The 19,423-nt window shown below is 39.2% G+C and overlaps 1 long non-coding RNA gene across 2 annotated transcripts in view; it reads right to left on the reverse strand.

Annotated features, from left to right (window-relative positions):
* Positions 1-842: 842 nt before the first annotated feature.
* The window catches only part of LOC110344042 (uncharacterized), an 84,548-nt gene continuing 65,967 nt past the window's right edge, over positions 843-19,423 (reverse strand). For both annotated transcript variants that reach the window (XR_015443915.1, XR_002386313.2), the window contains 2 exons: positions 11,000-11,150; positions 843-6,519 (listed from right to left, as the gene is read on the reverse strand). This is a non-coding gene — a long non-coding RNA (uncharacterized LOC110344042). The remainder of the gene's footprint in view (positions 6,520-10,999; positions 11,151-19,423) is intronic.

Below are 19,423 nucleotides of genomic sequence, written 5' to 3' on the forward strand. Positions count from 1 at the left end.
TCTCCTTTTTGGTAATTGCTACCTCTGGCATCTCTCTCCCTGGCATTGTGAACAACTACCTTCACCCTTTATATTCTTTCTCTTTTATTAAAAAAAATGTCAAAACACATTGATTTCCAGAAGTCTAAGGACAAAGCCGGGCTGTCTGAGGCTCCAGGCCCTCCCTGTCTGCAGCAGACATCCTGCTTGGCCTTGTGCAGGTCATTCTGGAGCTCTTTCCACTTCTGCTTCCCCATCTGTTAAAAAGTAGATAATAATATTTGCCTCACTGGGGTGTATTTATGCTTAATTACTGTAATTGCTTGTAAACAATTTGCTATCCTGGGATAAAACATATGACTGAGGAACAAAAATTAGAGGAGACAATTTAATATCTTTGTATGTATTTATTTTTGAAATTTGTTACATGATTGCCTTTTCCTGGCTGCTTTCTTTCAACAGTGTGCATAGCAAGCAGCCTTTCAAGACAAGGGACAATGTGATACCAGAAAAAACTACCTTGTCCTGAAAGTCAAGTGACCTCTCCAGTTCCAGCCCTAAGTTGTTAGATTTTAGACGTTGCTGGGTTTCAGTCATTTATTTCAAAAAGAGCATAAATACTTGCCCAATTTATCCTACAGAAGTGTGAACAATTGACGCTAAATATGATTTGAAAATTTAAAGAAACTACTCTTATTAATAAAAAGTATTAAATAAATACTTTTATTCAGTTATTTTATGGCAAGAGTCATCCTTTGACTAATATATGAATGAGAAAACAAAATACTGAGCAAATATACAGAAAAACTATACAAAGTGTTATTTTTTGAAAAAAAAATATTTTACCTAAAGTTTTAGTAGCTCCTGACATATGAAAAGTTCTTGAAAAAATTAGCTGTTATTATTTTTTGATCAACTAGAAGACTTCATATGCCACTAAAGTCAATAGTTACAGGATATGCTGTCTTTGACTATGTTTCTCTCACCCACTTAGCATTAACCTACACAAAAAAACAACATGCATGATGTTAAACGATGCTAGAATACCCTTATCCCAGGCCTCTCACATTGCCACTTGACTTTTTTGAGAAACTCCGCCATTAGAAGTTTTCTCCTCTCAATATCCATACCAAAGGAACCAGATTTTTAAAATAATTAATTGAAGTTATTATTGACTTTCAGTGTTATCATTTCAAGAAGTGGAAATATTCTGGTGTGTGTGAAGTGCTACATAGAAGTTCTGAGAAAGGTTGAGGTATTGAGGATCTCAGAGAAGAGATTGACATGGGAATTGGGTAAAGACAGAATTGGAAGAGGTATGTTGAAGTACATAAAATGAATAGAATATGGTAGATTAGATCAGAGAATCCTGAAGGAAAATAAATCTAACTCTGAAACCAGGTACAATGGCATATGCTTTAATCCTAGCAATCTGGGAGGCTGGGCAGGAGGATCAAAATTTTCAGCCCAACCTAGGCAACTTAGAGACTTAGTAGGACCCTGTCTCACAATAAATAAATAAATAACAAATGAAATGAATGAATTGGGATATAGCTCAGTGTAAAGGCCCTGGGTTCAATTCCAGTACAAAACATAACAAACACAACACAAAGCACAACACAATAAAACAAAACATCACAGCCTCAGCTATGTCTGTATCTCCAGTCACTCATAATATTATATGAAAGGCATACCAGATAGATATAGATATACTTACAGATTTTTCATTGTATACTGTCCTTTCTAGAGCCAATAGGGTTCAATTGTCTCAAAGAAATAAAGGTACAGATGGTGGTTTTGGGGAAAATTACTCCTTGCTAATTAAAATATCTTTCTCTATAGGGACCTCTCATCTCAGAGACTGTAGACTAAAACCCCACATGGGTAGATATATTGCATATGACAGACACTATAATCTTACTTTTTCAAATCTCAAAGGGTAAGGAGTGAGATTATGTAGGGCCTCCAAATCCTGCAGCAGTGTACTAGAAAAGTCACCCACTTCCAGGTTTCAGGCCTGTATTGAAATGATGCACAGTTAGAAAGCTGCTGGCACTTGGAGGAAATTCTCCACCTACACAGAGATGCTTGTGTCCAGCACGGGACTGTGAGGTGTCCTGGACCATGGGAGGAAGCATCCACAGGCATCAGTGAGTCTCTGAATGCAAACAGTGTTCCAAAGTGCCCTCAGGGTTTATGTCTCAACTGTGGACAGGAGTCAGCAGGAAGATGCCAGTATGAGGAGAGCCCATATGAGCCACACAAAAGCCAATAGGACTGAGCAGAGTCGATCTGACTGGAGTCAATCTCTTTCCTATATCTATTATGAGTTTTGTTGTATGACTGAAAGCCCCCAGATAGGCCCAGACAAAGCCATGTATCGATTCCTCAAGTGTTCATGATTTTGCATGCTCGTCCCTGAAACCATTATCTAAAACACTGTCTGCAATTAATCTTCATAGCAGCATGTAATCAGCCAAGGGTTACAAGACTAGGGTTTCAAATAGTCTTGAGTGCTGAGGCTTGGAACATATGATGGGGAAGACTGTGTAGAGAGTCAGCTAAATAGTCAAGCTTCCTTGCGCAAAGGAGATTATTATGTGTGATAAATTGGGACAGGAAAACATGAGGACATAGGATATGAGTGAACGTATTTCTTTATAATGTATCTGTCCGTGAGGCGCGGGAAGGAGGAGGGGGATGGGAAGGTGAAAGTGTCCAGATGCTGGAGTGCAGTAAAGCATTCTGGCTGTTAGTTCCAGTAGGTCATTACTGCATTAATTTGGTGTTTAATTAAATGCCTGTGCAACAGACCATTTATTTGTTATCTAATATTAGCTTTAGTTCTTATCAATTAAATGCTAGCTGAGGGCTTGATTCACTTGCATTTTATGTCCCCTTATATTCTATTGAGAAACAACAGGCAAACCCAAGTCTTCACTGTGCCTGTGAAGATTTATACACCCAGATTTCAGTGTGGGGAATACAGTAGGCCGGTGTTATTAGATGAGAGTAAGAGAAATAAAAGAAGATACCATTTCATTCTAAGAAAGCAATTACCCCAATACATGGGCTGTGATCTTTCTCTCTTCCCCATGCTGTGCCTCTGTGCAATGGCAGACAGTAAGGGGAAGGGGGGAAGGAGGACACAGTCCCATCCTGTACTGATGAGCTTCCTCCACCATCTCATGCTGTCTTCCCTAGCTGAAGGCAAAGGCTGCTCACTTTCTCAGCTAAATTGCTCATTCCCTTGTGTACATCTGAGCTTTTAGTGAGACTTGTAGTAGCATCATGAAATGCATGAACACCAGAGGGTTGTGTACTTACTGTCAAGTCAATCAAGGCGCACTTCAACTACATGATTATTTTGGGCAAAAAGGTAGCATAAAGGCCAGGAAAGGTGAGAGAGGAATTCTGAAGACAAGTGAAAATGTTGGGAGTGGGCTGTGACCCAGGGCTGTGTTGGCTGCCAGTCATTTGCATGTCACTGTAAATATTGTTTTTATATCAATTGTAATGTATTATTGTATTTTCACTTTCTTAATTTTTTCCTGAGACCTATTCACTCTTTCTAACTCAGAAATTTATTTTTTTAAGGAAAATTTGATTTCACTCTCTCAAATACACGGCTGGCATTATTTTCCTTAAGAGGTAGCAAGAATGAAAATAAATACAATATAACTAAACATTATTAATTGCTAGAAACATAATATTGTCCATCAAAGGCTCTGAGCTTCGAACATGCACTTTCTTTGCTGAAAAAAGAGAGAGCATGGAAAAAGCAAGTGTTAGAGAGGTGTTAAGGATGTACAACTCCAGACTGAGAATGTATCCTTGGTGTCATCCGAAGGATCAAAAGAGAATTGAAAAGGGAATAACTTTCTCTCTATGTGATTCAATTTTATTTGTCAAAATTGTCCACTACCTAAAATTATCTGCAGCATTTCACACTTGAGGAAATACTGCTGTAAGTCACCCAAGTTTAGTTTTGAACTTATCAGAAATTCTGAGAAAAACTCAACAATGACTTTGGATGGAGCAGTTGCAAGGAATCAATAGTACACTTTGAATACCTAGAGCTCCTTCTGCTTCAGGGAGGACATAATGGGCAGGATTATTTCTGTGGAGGCTCAATTATAGCCTGTCCATGTGCTCAGCCTTCCATCCCCCACTTCTCTTGCCTTATGGGGTACAACACCATGCATATCATTGGTCCTTCATTATCAGCCCATAACCTTCAGCATTGTGCAACATCCTTTTAAGTCTTTTCTATGGCAAGTTGTCACCTATCTTTAGTATCAGTGGTTTATTAGACCACAATTGATCATAAGTTTCATCTTGTACAATGGATGGCAGCATATGTGATAACAGAATCAGTGCATTTTGAAGAAGCAAAATGTTAAGAATGTAAGGAAGAAGTCCATTGCTAGAGAATGAATGCTTACATCCCTCCAGAACTCATGTTAAAATTGTAACCCACAGTGTTACGGTATAAAAAGGTGGTCTTGATGGTGTAGTCCTTATGAGTGGAATTCATGACCTTATACAAAAAGACCCTCGAGACTTCCTTCTTCTCTTCTGCTATCTGAGGACACAGAGATAGACAGACTGCCAAGTATCAGGTACGCACCAGATTTGGCCAGGCTTTTGATCTTGGATTTCCTGTCCTCCAGAACTGTAAGAAATACATTTCTGTTGTTTGTGAATTGTCAAGTCTATGGCATTAACAATATAGCAGGCTAGTTAGGCTAAGACATCCGAAAGTATAAGCAGGTGGCATAGGCCAGAGAGCCACATGTAGGACTGGGTGACAAGCTCAACCCAGATTTATTGCCAGAGTTAACTTCTCAAGGGTTCAAGAATATGAATCCTTAATGGATCTTCTGTAAGTCTTAACTGCTTCCTTCACATGGCTTAAACTATTTTGCAGCACAATGTTCTCAGTGTACAACTGAAATGTGAAATATCTTGTAATCACTTTGGCAATGACTTCTTACTTTCACACACATGAAAAAGCTTGAGTTCAGGAGGTTGAAAAGACTAGAAAAAGGGAGATTCAGAAACCAGGTCCTCAGGTCCCATTTAATTTAAATAAGTGTTGGTAAGAATGATTCTGCTATAGGTTCAATTATAATATTTAAAAGTAGATATTAAGGAAATATGGCAACAAGTATAAACCTAGAAGATATCCATTTCATAGCTATAAAACAAATAGAAAAGGCTCCAAATCACCATGAAAAATGCTAGATGTAGGACAAACAAATGGCATGTAAAATTTAGGTGGATGAAGTGATTTACAATCAGTAGCCTTAGGAAATGATTTTTTTACATTTAACAGATTGTTAACACCCTGTACCCACAGCCTGCACCAGCGGTTTACATAGCCATACTAAGAACGATAGGGATTGTGCAGAAACCTGTTTTGAAAGGATTCAAAGGTGTGGGTATATGATCAAGACCGATATTCAGTGGTCAGATTGTGACATACAAATGAAGAGCAAAGTCCAAGAGTTATCACTAGATGTTGGTGCAGTATTGTTTTAGTGGACTGGGCAAGACTCCCTATTAACACGCACACTCCTACGTTAATAAGGACCTGCTATCATGGTTTTGAGAATTAATGAGACCCTGTAATCAAGAGAACTATGACTTCCAAAGGAGGAGAGGTGGACCAATGGCATCTATATGCCGATGATATATTTGTCATAGTCTAGCATGGAGAAGTAAACTCTGAGATTCAGGAAAACCTAAACTAGGTCCGTCCAAAGCCATCACCTTCCTGGGCTGTGCTGGGGATTTAGCTCAGTGGTTCTGCAAGTGCAAGGTCCTGAGTTTGATCCCTTTTACCAAAAAAAAAAACAAAACAAAAAAACAAAACAGCCATCACCTTCCTCTCCTTCCACATAGTATGTGATCCGAGTCATCCCCAGTTTATCTGCTTTCTCTCCCTTTCCATTATTACCAAACGTTTTCTTCTTCTGTTCTTTCCTTTGTTCATCTGAGAAATTATATATTGGATCTAAATCACAGCAGTTCACTTTTGTTTCCTTCCTACTCACAACAAGTGTGAACATTTCCTTATACATCTTAGCCTGAGTTCCCCATCATTGACTCTGACTCCTTCACTTATCCTTGAGTTGCACCCCAAAACCTAAGAATTTCTAACTTCAGGGGATGTAAAAAACATGCCCTCCATACAAGTGCTAATGAGCATAGTTGTACCAGCCCTATGGTTTTTCAGGCTGCTCTGAAGACTTAGTGAAATACAGATGGGAATGTGTTCCATAACATTAACAGTGCTTTGCAAACCCAGGAATGTTCCTGCTTGGAACTGAGTTAGTAGTAGGGTATCTTCACTTTGCTCTGTGTACATAGACTGAGCCATGGACTTGGTTTGCTCTGCCCCAGAGGGAGTTCCCAGCTGCTCTGGAAGGGTGTGTCTTCCTCCTGGAACTGCTGACAGACTCTCAGCTGCAGTGGTGGTAGCAGGTGGTGTTCTGATAATGTCGGCTCCAGTTGAGGTACAGGAAAACAGAACAGCTGAAAACCAAAATCAGAGAGATAACAGGAAATGAAAAATGAGGCAAAGTTATATCTTCTGCTCCCTCATAAAAGCTCCTTGACAAATGGAATCACAGGCATCACGTAAACTGTCTTGCTGAGCTACTGAAGGCGTGAGCTATCTTGACGGCAAATATACGTCCTCTGGTCTGGTTATCTGCAGGAAAGTAATAGGCAACTGGTGTATGAGAGAGAGAGAGGGAGGGAGGGGAGAGAGAGAGAGAGAGAGAGAGAGAGAGAGAGAGAGAGAGAGAGAGAGAGAGAGAATCACAGTCATCAAATACAGCAATGATCTACTGTATGAAAAACAACTGCAATGTATACCTTAATGCTGAAATTTAAATATTTGTGTAACTAATGCCTGTGATCTTGCTGATATAGTGCTACTAACACATGGCAACATTTGCTAAGTTGGTTTTCTCTGTAAAACACAAAATACAAGAGTATGAATTTAACTGTAGGTGGCCATACAAACATACTTTCACTGAAGAAGGCAGATGCTTTTAATTAAAGATGCTAATGTTCAACCTTCTGAATAATTATGTGAACATATATCTCATTCATACACTTCATAATTTAGACTGGGTTTGAAATTCATCTTTTCAGTCCATGTGTATTAATACAAATATAAATACATACATGTGCAGCCAAGAAAAAAATAATCTCCTCGGCATTCAATTTATCTGAAAGTAAATCATGATGTAATTGTGTGTCTAAGAGAGACTAGATGTTCAATAAATATTTGTTAAATAAAGAAATGAGTGTGCTCGTAGAAGGGTATGGTACCAAAGTAAAGTCTATATGCCACTTGCCATATTTTTATTGAGAATAAATCAAGTCAAAATGACTGTTAAGAATTTTTGAAAGAGAAATGATTTATAGAAGGTCATATAAAGGAAAGCTGTTTTGAGTAAGGTAGAGGAAGGAAGTAGAGGAAGCCATACCTTGCCTTTGCTAAGGGAGTGGAGGCAGTTACTCTGAGATCACATCCAGCACCACTGAGTGACATTTACCCTGCTGGATGCAAGTTTAAATGGCCATACAGGAACTTGGTTTATGGAATCCTTCACTGTAGCACTTTGGAGTACAACTCTCTCCTCGCAGGGACTCCCTCACCTGAGCTCTATGAAGCAACTGGGATATGTGGTTGTTCCAATTTATTGCGGTTCATTATTTCTCCTCATGATTTCCTAAACTGTAGCTTCTGAACAATGGAGCCACTGTGGGGGCTGAAAAACTAGACAGACAATTTGAAACAACAAATCTTTAGGATGAATAGAATTCTGATATCTTTGGGAAGATTTAACCTAACTGAAAAAGATGTTCCTCCAATCTAGTTAGTTCCTAATTTGTCTACAATTATTTTTTCAAAAACTAAATTTTTGTATTTAAAATTTTTTTCAAGCCCCTTTCTTTCCTTTTGGGAAATATGCAGAAAATACATTTTAAAGTTGGTATGCAAGTGCCTTGTCTTGGACAATCTCGTATCTCCATTATCTTTTTGTTTTTGGTACCAGGAATCAAACTTGGGACCTGGTGCTTGCGAGGGAGGTGGTGAAATCACTGAGCTAAATCTCCAGCCCCTCCAATATCTTTTCTGTAGAAAGAAGAGTTTGTAATTTCAAGAAAAATGATTAGGACTGCTTCCGTAGCTGGTCCACAGACCAGTGTAAGTTTCTGAAAGACAGTCCTTTAAAGTTCAGAAAAATCCAGATTGAGGATATGAATTTTGGAAGTATGAAAATGCCAATGCCACTTAAAACTCTGTTAACAAAAGAAGAGGATCTAGAAGAAAGCAGAGAAGAAGGTGTAAAGCCCCAAAAGGATTCTAACAGCCAGATCTCAGGGAGAGGAGAGGGGCCTATAGAAAAGACTGAGAAGAAGACATCAGGGAAGACGGAGGAAAACAAGGGGTAGATGATGCCCCCAGCGAAGTTCAAGAGAGGGAAGAGCATAGCCCTAAGGAGCTATATCCAGTGTTGCTACCCTGTGGACCAGTTTCAATGGAATAAAGAGAGGAAATCAAATGTGAGTGGGTAATAAAATGAAAAGAGCTAAAGGAGTAGAGATAGTGTGCTGGACAATCCTGTGAATAGGTTGGATAAAAGGAAATCAAGAATTTGTCCTGTAGCTTGCAGGAAACTATAAGGTCATGGGAGGTTGATTTTTTTGTTTTATTGCTATATCATTTTATTTTTATTTTAATACAGAAATGTCATGTTTATATGCAAATGCAAACAACTCAGTGAAAAGAAATTTTGCAATGGAGGGCAAAAAAGCGAAAACTGAGAGAGTAAAGCCCTTCAGATGGTGGTGGTGGGAGGATTTGTGCTCCATAGAACAGGTGAGGAATGCCCTGATAGAGGACAGATACTTAATCCCCTGAGTCAGAGGGAAAAATGGGGAGAAGGATATTTCTACAGCTTCAGGAAAGGATTTGAACATGGTAGCATGTGGGAACTCCAGGTTGATGGCTCCTGATTTGCTTAATAAAATATAGGAAAATATTATTAGCCTGAAGTTGTAAGGACAGATTAAAAATAAAACAGATTCAAAGTAACCTTTGATAAGAATGGACAGGAGCAAGTGATAGAAAGAAGTGATAGAAAGAAGGCCAAGAGCTGAGAAAGTTGAATAAATGGATTCACAGTTTTCAGGACTACTTCAGCAAGTTCACTGGATCAACAGGATACCAGGGCTCCAGTTAGTGATTTAGAATATTTTTTTTGAGGTTAAAAGTAGGAAGATATTTATTGATAGGAAAGCTCCTGAGGAGCAGGTGAGGTCCCGAGTGGGTAGCCAAAGACCCCACTTTACAGAGAAGTTTTATAGGGTGAAACACATGTGAGTACTACGGGGGCCTCAGCCATGATTATCCAATAAGGTTACAAGCATCGTCACTTAGGTAATAGAGGTCCAATTAGGAAGCAAGTCATGTAGCAAGTGTACAAGGATTTTCAGTAAGGGTGGGGGTCAGGGATATTTCATGGAGAGGCTGGATTAAGACCTTGACCACCCCACCCAGGTGATTGATGCCTATTTAGAATATCAATCACTGCCATTTATCCCCAGGGGAAGCACAAGGGTATGTAGGTAGTTTCTCTCCTTTGACAGTTCTGGCCTTCAGTGAATGTGCCTTGGGCCACAATTGTCCTCTGGGCTGAAAGCCCAGCCCTGTATTACCAGCTGTAATATTTATAACTAACTTAGCTGTCTACAATACCAAGAGCCGCCAATAACCTTCCAGCAAATCCCCTAGGCTTAGGTTGGTCTGTCCCATTCTGTGCATACAGCCAGGAAGTCTAATTGATGTGGTGCTGTGGTTTGTTTCACCTTTGTCCTGGCCTTCTCCAGGACTTAGCCCTATCTGACTGCCTATAATATTTCTACCTAGCTCATCTATCTATAATATTCCCCTCTCTGAAAAAGTATCCCAAACTGCCATGAGGGGGCAAGTGGCGATGACTGCTCGAGCTACTTCAAGCTGAAGGAGGTTGTAGTTGTGGTTGGCAGTCAGGGGTACCCTTCAGAAGGTCTATCTAAAGGTCCTCAATAGGCATCATGCATTTCCATCATGGGCAGGTGTATAGCTTTGAGTCTGGAGGAGGCAAGGCCAGAAAGACAGTTAAGAATAGATGGGCCAAACAATAAGATCAATAGAAATATTGTGAGTATAGCCAACAGATGATTCCACCTGGAAGAGCTAGTAATAACCTTTCACAGGGAGGATAAGAAGTCCCAGGGAACTTCAGAATCCATTACAGAAGTAGTTTAGCAGTTATGAGTTGTTTACAAGGTCGATCTGATGGATCCCAGTAAAAGAATTGTAGCACTTTTGTCATTGGTTCCATTTGTATGACTGAAGTATGGGAGCCTCTAGGCAAGAATAAGCAAAACTTTTAAGAAATTAGAGCATGTATAATTGAAGCAAGAGCACACTAGAATGGAAGGGCAGGTTGGAAGAAAGTCATACTTAGAAATTGAAATAGTGATTATAACCTGCTGGCTCTTATAGATTCCACCATAGTTTTTTCCTAATGATCCATAACTGTGGTCAGCCACTGGTATAGCTAGAAATTTCCAGGAGTGGTCAGTGACTGGAGCCCCTTTTTGCATCTACTTTTCTTACTATGGCATTATTTTATACCTCTTTTGGTTATTCTTTTCTGTTGCATGTTTAAGACCAAGTTAAAGTGAGACCTGTGTTGATTAATATGAATCTCTTGCTGTCTGTCAAAGTCAGTTAAGTCTCCTCAGGCATTACTTTGGAACCATGCATAAATCCTTTCAACTTCTCTATCAGTGTCAGGCATCAGGATGGGTCATAGCCTTGGTTGGCCATGTTGCTTTCAGTGAAAGCATGGGAGACTTTTCCCTCTTGGTGACCCTCCTTTGGCAAAAGGTACCTTTGTCCTCTGGTGCTTAACAATCTCACTGCTCAAGAGGTTGAGTGACTTACCAAAGATATAGAATCCTGTAGGACAGGTTCCTTTGTGTCCTGGATTTTTGTTGACCTTGAGGGACCAGGGCTAAAATATTGGCTGTCCTCATAGCCCAGTTACCTTTCTAGTTTTAGTCTCCAAACTTCCAAACTTTAGTTTTTGAACACCCTAAAGAGAAGATCAGTGACGTAAGCATTTCAGTAGGAGAAATGACCTTAACTATTATAATAGTTAAAACATCAAGAATTTTGAAGTATAAAGCACAATTAAAAGGCTATTATTTCTTACCAACCATGGTTGTTTTAGTAGTTGAATCCCTGAAGAATGTTAATAGACAGCAGTTATATATTATAGAGAAACTTAAGATCAAGAGCTACATATAGTATTTTAGCATGACAATCATGATGACATTTTCTTTGTAACACTTAGATGTCCATCTTAGTATGGAATAGTCTTTTAGTCAAACACCTTCATCTGATCACAAGACATTAAATGACATAAAGAAACTCTTGTTTGTTATCCTTTAGTAGGATGCCATCTAATTAGAATTACATATTGGGCTATAAATGTACCTTAGGAGTTCATAATGTCTAGCCTCTAATTTTAGTGTGTGACATTGTTTCAACTGTTTGGTGACTGAATATCCCTAAGTGTGGTGACACACATAGCATACATCACAAAAGTTTTTAAGAAGAATATTATTTGATTGGTTATCTCATTTTGGCTTGATATGTGCCTCTTATCACAAGTAGCTGGAGTGCTAGGGAAAGGCAGATACCTGAGTCAAAAAAGATCATTACCATAGACAATATCTTAGAATACCTGTACACCCAGAATGCATGGATATATATACCATGAAATAACAGTGATTATCATTTACATGAAACTCTTTGTCCCTTAATTTTGCTTTGTACCAAGAACATTTTAAACAAAACCTTGTTTTCCCACAGAAAACTTAGACCATGACCAATGTATACTAACACAATAATATGTTTAGCAATGTATTTCCCATGAGGCTGCAGAAATTATTGGGGTCTCCTTTGTGAACAAAGGCTGGAATAAACTTTTCCAGGCAGCTGCTCCTTTATTTACCAAGGGGAGTCCTGTTCCGTAGTTTCCCTAAGCCCAAGAGTCTTTATTTAATTATCTTAACAAATTTTTAAATGACTTGTGAGAGCCAGATCATAACAATCAATGCATTATTTTGACCAATGAAAGATTCCCAAGTTATACATAGACAACAATATGTACTGTATTTGTAAAACCAGTTGACATTATTTGGATCATCTGGCAACCTGGGGGAAGCATGTCTTTAAGTTTATTAAGCCAATTTGAGTTACAGGCAGATATCTTAAAAAATCCAAAATTCCAAAAGAAAAAAACTCAAACATAACAGCTCTATGTGCTTTAACAAATTGAACAGACAGACAGACACACACACACACTTAAGACAACTTTTTTATAAACAAGAGTGCACTCAGATGTATTTGGCCAAGTTGAATTATAATAGCTTTTATAATCTTTAGGTTTATAACTGTAAATAAGACTATTCAGAACTTTGTAGATTAACAGATACCTCTTGCAATAAGAATTGAAAGAAATAAAAATCTTCCACACTTGTGGAAGCAAAGATGGTCTTAAGACAAGCCTTTTGCTGGCAGCTTATCTGACTCAGCTACACAGGCTTCTCATTGTTGTTTTTATAGCCACAGTTGATAGCCACATGTAATTTTTTTCTCCTAAAGGGACAAACTTAAATGCCTCGAGGGGGTTGCCCTTAGGTGAGGTTTGGGTATAGAAGAGACTAGGTGACACTCTAAACAGTGAGGGAAGAAGGCCTGTCAAAGCTCCAACCTGCTGTGCTGTAGATGTCTACCTATGACAGTTTTTTCCATTTAGAAAAAAAAAACAAAGGAAAAGAAAGCATCGCTATCTATCCCTCTTGTTCTGTGCCCAATCTAAGGTGACCCTTAAACTTTATCTCATCCAGTGCCAGTGGTGGCTAACTAGAGGTGCAGAAGTGGCCAGAGCCAGGTTAGCTGTTCTTACCATTCTCTGATTTTGCCTAAGGGCTGAAAGGCAGATAAATCTGGACTAAAACTTTTACATTTATTTCTTGAGAGTTCTAGGATTAAACCTAGACCTATTTTCTATATGGCCCAGAGATAAATGAAGGTCAGCTTTACTCTGGAAGGATTCCAGGGAGAGGAGACTCACTGTTCTGGAAGCTTTGTCTTGAAATCCAGCAGCCACAGAGGAGGGAAGTGCCTTGAACCAAACACTGTTGAGAACTGTATTATTTCTCAGGGGCAGGGCAGTGGAAAAGGGACAGAAGAGTGTCTTTAAGTATGGCACAAGAACTAAATCTTAACCATCTCAGGTGTAGAAGGACATTTAGGATCAGGAGCTTTTCCAGAGTGAATCTGCAATACTTAGCAAAACATGTCTCTAGAGACAAAAGCTATGACTGACTCCTACTAAATTATCAAGCAGAAAAATCAAACCAATAATCAAAGAACCCGAATGGTTGCTTTTTGCCTCTTGAAAGAGAACAAAGGAGTTCTAACTATATTGTTTAGGGCTTTTAAAGTAAATTATTTTGAATCTATAATATCTAATTTATGACTTAAATACCCTAACAGCTGTTGTGCAGCACACTGATCTTGTAGAAACACTCCCAGAGCTGTCTCACCTTTTATTAACATACAAACTGAGGCGGTGTCCTATAGGCAGGCACTTAGAAGTGTTTGTTTGAGCTTCTGGAATCCAGTGTGGGAACTAGGTTCCCAGGTTAAAATATGGCTGTCTTTTGAGTATTTCTATAAGCTGATAGATGGGTCACAGGATATAATAGGATATAACAGGATATAATGTTATCTAAAGGTGACAAAGGCCTGTAATTTCTAGAAATCTCCTCAGCTGTTTTAGAATCTTGGGCTGTGGAAAGGAAAGAATTGGTTTAATTCTTTTTTCCCCTCAGTCTTTGGGTTTCCTTAGATATAATAAGGCCTAAATACTTTACCTCAAGGCTGCAAAGTTGTGACTTAGATCTAGAAACATTATAACCCCTGTCAGAAAATTCAGCAGAGCAGATGTCTTGGCTAGAAAGCTCTTCTGAGAGGGCACATAACACTATACCATCTACATGTTATAAACCTGTGACTTTGGAAAAAACTATAGTATTTTCTTTTATCAAATCAGGATCTAGGGATGTCCTCATCTTTTTCCTGATAAATAACTGACAATTTAAAATACTTGAAGGCCTTAGTTTTCATCTTTCTTAGATCTTCCAGAACACCTGCCTGAAAATGTCTTCTATTTTAATCTATCTGAGTCACAAGCCAGTAGGGGCTTGTATTGAAACTGCTTGTGTTCCAGTAGGAACCAGTTTGGTCCCTTGGCTGACTGTCTTTTGAGCTTCCAAAATGAAGATAATATTTGTCTCTATATGTAGTAGCAGCTTGTAATACTACTTGTCTCTCAATGTTTGATTTAAGAGCAACATTACATCTTTCTAATCTAGTCCATAGATCTGAGTAATTTCTTCAAAGACCACAATGTACATATCAGGATCATCTGAAAACTTTTAGATCTCATTTGACCTGTGTTAGATCACTGAGAGAAAAAGACACAGGAACATAGGTAGTCCCATCTTTGCCATTTACTTCCTGGAAGGGATGTTGTCTCTGAGGGACCTAAACAACTTAACTAAGGATGGATATAGCCTCATAGAGATTTAGAACACTACTCCAATGTTTTTTGTAGTCTTTTTCCCTAAAGCCCTATGCCTTTGTTTCACTGCTCCTTCCTATAGATTCTTTTGGATGTTTAAGGGCTTAAGGAATATTTCTTGACAGCTTCAAAGAAGCTGAGTAAGGATTTGCTGTGGAATCTGTATTGGGTGAGTCACAGGAACCATCTGACTGGGAAAAGATTCCAGGCTCATTGCCTAGGGAAATGTGTAGGGTCCTGAGAAGCAGTCAGTAGAGATATTAGGATACCTTGTACAAACTCTGACTGAGCACAGAAAATCAATTTTTATGACCATCTCACAAATGATTGTTGCACAGATGCCTCTCAAGCAGAGGGTCACATTGGTGTGCAGTAGCCACTTACAGTTGTGCAAGCCCACCCTGTTCTCTGCTTCTCTACCTGCCTGTTTTAGAAGGTTTTCACAGATTACTCCAGAAATATCCTGCCAAGCCCTTCTTGCATCACCTTTTCCTGGCCTTTCCTTTAGTTCTCTGGTTCCCAAATCATGTACTCCCCATCCAAGGATAACCATTACCTCGAGATATTTTCAGATCACTGATCATCCGGTGTCCCCCCTCCCTTTTCACTTATTCAAAAAGCAAAACAAAAAAACTTGCATCTTAGGTTAAATGCAGGTTAGTTAGATGGCAGAGGTAGAGTGGGATCTGGGCAGGGGAGCGTCCTGAATAAAGCAGAGAAGTTAGATTGTGCAGATTTTATTTGAGGAATTGAAGGAATTTCAGAGGTTAGGGTTACGCTTGGGGGTAGTAGGTGACAAAAGTCTAGTACTAGTTTAAGAAGATTGACTAGGGACAAATCTCACAGCACCTTGTGATTATAAGGGTAGAAAAAGCCCCTTCATTTTACTTCATAAACATCACAAATGCAAGTGAGGAACAATTATCTTACAGTGTTGCTCAATACTTTTGCTTTCTGAAGCAGGCAGCAAAAGTGTAATAGAATTTTGATCCATTTTAAAAACTATCTTTCCTTTTCTCTCTCCCTCCCTTCCTCTCTTCCTTCTTTCCTGCTTTGTTTCTTTTCTTTCTTTTCAGATTCATCTCTCCCTTTCTTTCCTTTCTGCCTATGTTTTTCCCTTTCTCTTTCTTTCCATTCTTATCTTCCTTTTCCTGCCCCACCTGACTGCTTTTTCCTTTCATTCTTTGTCACCATCAGCTATTAAATAAGCAGCCTCCTCTGCCTCCATGGGGAATACGAGCGGCTGCTCTGTGCTGTCCCCAGGGCCTCAGTGTCCATCCCTCTTTCCCTGCTGACTGAAGTCTGTGTTTTATCGGCCCTGCTATTCTTGGCAAAGAGGCCAATAAAATGGAGATAACAAGTCCCAAATCCCAGGCTGCAGGGAAGCTTCTTCTTGTCAATGGGAGATTAAAAACTAATGGCTGGGGCCTCAGCAACACTGGCTCCAGCCAACTTCAAAAAGTCCTGATCAGACCATCTGGGCTTTTCTTCTTTATTTGTAAGGATTTTTATTTTATCCTAATCTTCCACAAGGCCTTGCATTTCCCTCATTAAGTTTTATGGTTTGGAAATGAAAAGAAAAAGGTAGATACATGGTTCTTGACTCTAAAATTTAATCATCGAAGTGTCCCCTTTGAGGTCACCAGATTACAATTACATTGCACTTTGTCAAAAGCAAATGGAACAGTTATGTCTCAGAGTTCAAAACCTTGAAAGCTTCCTGTTCCCCAGTTTCTTTCCAGGGGCTTGACAGAGGGGCATGCACCAGCTGACCACTTTTCCCACTGTGAATTTAAATGTCTTCAGGGCACCAGGTCTTGAAGTTAGCATTTTCTACTCAACTGCTTACTCTTTGGATGGATGAATGCCATCTCCTTTCAAAAGCCTGTGCACCTCACTATTATGAAAGGCTCAGAGGATGGCAAAGCCCAGGGCACATTTCCTCAAGCATTTCTACCTCTTTATTGAATTCTTAAAGTTTCAGGCTCTAAACACAGACAATGCCAGTCTTTAAAGACTATAAATGAATCTTACTGACTGGACTCCAGAAGGAAGTAAGGATAAGTGAAACAGACATTTTCTTATTTGGGAATGGGGATTTCAAAGTCTTTGTTCTCAATGATCAAGAGTCCTGATATAAAATGCTTTATTTTCTTTCAACACCTAGATTCCTGGTCCAGCAGGATGTCAACATTTTAATCCAGTACTTAATACCTCTCTTTTTTTTCTTGATTTGTATGGCCAGGTACACAGGCACAAATACTGCAGTTGAGTGACAAGAATGAGTAAGGAAGGGGGATGGGGCAGCATGAAGGAGTAGTGGCTGATGTGATACCACAGGTGTGGCTGAGGAGGTATCACCACCAGTGAGCTCTGTTATTACCATGTAAGAAGACACAGAGCTTCCAGTGCTTTCAAGAGAAGCTGAAAATCTTGATTGGTATGTTAAATCTTGCAAGTTTTAAATTGTGACTCTTCCTGTGATAGTTAACTGATTGTGTCAACTTGAATAAAAAATGCCCACCTAATTGGGATCAGCATAGATCTGGGTGTGGCTGAAGGGATTTACTGAAGACAGAAGACCCACTCTAGGTATGAGTGACTGCAACCAATACATTTGCTTCTGAATGGAATAAAAAGGAAACAAAGAAGGAAGACTCACTTCTGTTTCTTAGGAGGAAATCCAGTCTTCACCTTCTTGGATATCATTTCCTGGCTTCCAGCACAAACTCTTCAGCCTTCCATCACAGATCATCTGTCCTCCTGATATGGACACTTGCATGGGACACTGCAGTGAGCTTCAGACCTTCAGCTAAACCCTTCCCACCTCCTGCACACAGACAGCCCTTTTCACTGTTCTTCACCTGACTCTGTGGGCAGCCATTGTACAGCAGTCTTGCAAATTCTTTTATATTTGTATACCTTGGCTTACATCTGTATTTCCAGTAAGCACTGACTGATACACTTCCTTTGTAAACATCATACAGACCAAAGAAAACTTGGTCTTTTGGATGAGATATATGGGCTAACACTGCTTAAGCTTTGACATGGAGTAATTTTTATTTGTGACCATACATTTTATAACTAAATTATTGATATTGTTATTGAAATATTTTGTTTATTTAATTTGTTGTCTACCACTGACAAGTTCCCATAAAACAGAAAATGTGTTTTCCCTTTATACTTCACAGAAAGCATCTAGTGTAGGATTTTGTATGATTGGATCCAGAAGGAAAACATTATAAAGTTATCTCTGTGGGAATACATTGAGGACAGAGAGATGGTGAGAACATGACTTTCTATAGGGTGAGACATTCTCTTCATCTGTGAACCTTGGGCTCTTTTTGTTTTGTTTTGTTTTGTTTTTGAACACTTTCAAACATTACCTATTTCCAAGCAATTCTCCTTTAAGAGACATCTTTGCAAATATAAGTTCCAACTTCCTGTTTTCTGGCTCATCAGGCTACTAAAGCACATCTTCAGTGCTGTTCTACAGAGCAGTATTTTCATAGGGCAGTGGCCTGGACATCTCCTAGAAACCTACTTTATACACCCAGACTCATCTTGTCTGGCCTTTTGTGCGGTATCAAAAGGTATATTTGAAAAAGTTCCTTGGGTGTTTTAATGCCCCTGGGGTAAGAAGAGCAATAGCCACCATAATATCCAACCTGAAGCTTCAAGAGGAATTTCAGAGAATTGACATATGGGCTTGCAGCTTCTGGTAACCAGAAAATAACTAACTAAAGATATTAATTCTTCTAAAGAGATGACATACAAGATTAAATTCCTGGAGTGGCTTCATCTCTTTCATTTCCTGAATTAACCCCCAAATCTCACATCCTGCTGTATATATTTGTGTGCAATCATGCAGAGCCCAATAATTCAAAAGACAAGATAATATGGGCTGCTTTTGTGTGTGTGTGTGTGTGTGTGTGCATGTTTCTGTGTGTGTGCACTTTGAATTTTCTTTTTCTGACTCTTAATCACTTAATAGCAGCCACCTGAACATTAACAAATACATATTTTTAAAAATTTTCACTCAGAAAATTAAAAATTCACTTTTCTTTCCATGTATTTCAGTCCCACTCATTTTGTCAGGCCCAGCCAAGATCATATTTCTATTGCCTACCCCAAGTAACATTAATTTCTGTCTTCTTTGATCTTCCATAGCTTACCTGGCTTATATCCCTCATCCTACTTTATATCATTACTCATGACAACAGCTTTGCAAGGTATTCAGGGCCTATGGGGTGTCTTATAAATACTGATCTCTCTCTCTCTCTCTCTCTAACCTCCCTCCTTCCTCCCCTCCCAGTCCAATGAAGTGTCCAGCTATGTGAGGAGGTCACTAAATATTTGATTGGAAGTTGCTTGTGTGTAATGTTTGTCTTTCCTTCTAAGTACATAAAGCCAGCCCATGGTTTCTCATAGCTGCTCAGTAAGTACTATGTGCACTTTTTGAGAAGTAGAGATGCTGGAAGTTTTGATGTTCTTTATATAATGCCATGGGGAATGTGGCCCTGCAGTCACATGGCAAGCCAGTAGCCATACCATTCTTGGACCTGAAATCTCACAGCTCCCTGTCCCATGCTTTTTCCCTACATCTGTGGGTATAGACAAAGGCTCTAGTATCAATCTAGGTCAAATCTTGCCGGCAACATCTTCCTAGCTTTAACATTTTCATCTTCTCTTTTGTATAAAACATGGAT

Source organism: Heterocephalus glaber, unplaced genomic scaffold, assembly GCF_053883595.1.
Source record: "Heterocephalus glaber isolate CG9 unplaced genomic scaffold, H.glaber_assembly_v1.0 deba00000331, whole genome shotgun sequence".
In the NCBI taxonomy this organism is placed as follows: domain Eukaryota; kingdom Metazoa; phylum Chordata; class Mammalia; order Rodentia; family Bathyergidae; genus Heterocephalus; species Heterocephalus glaber.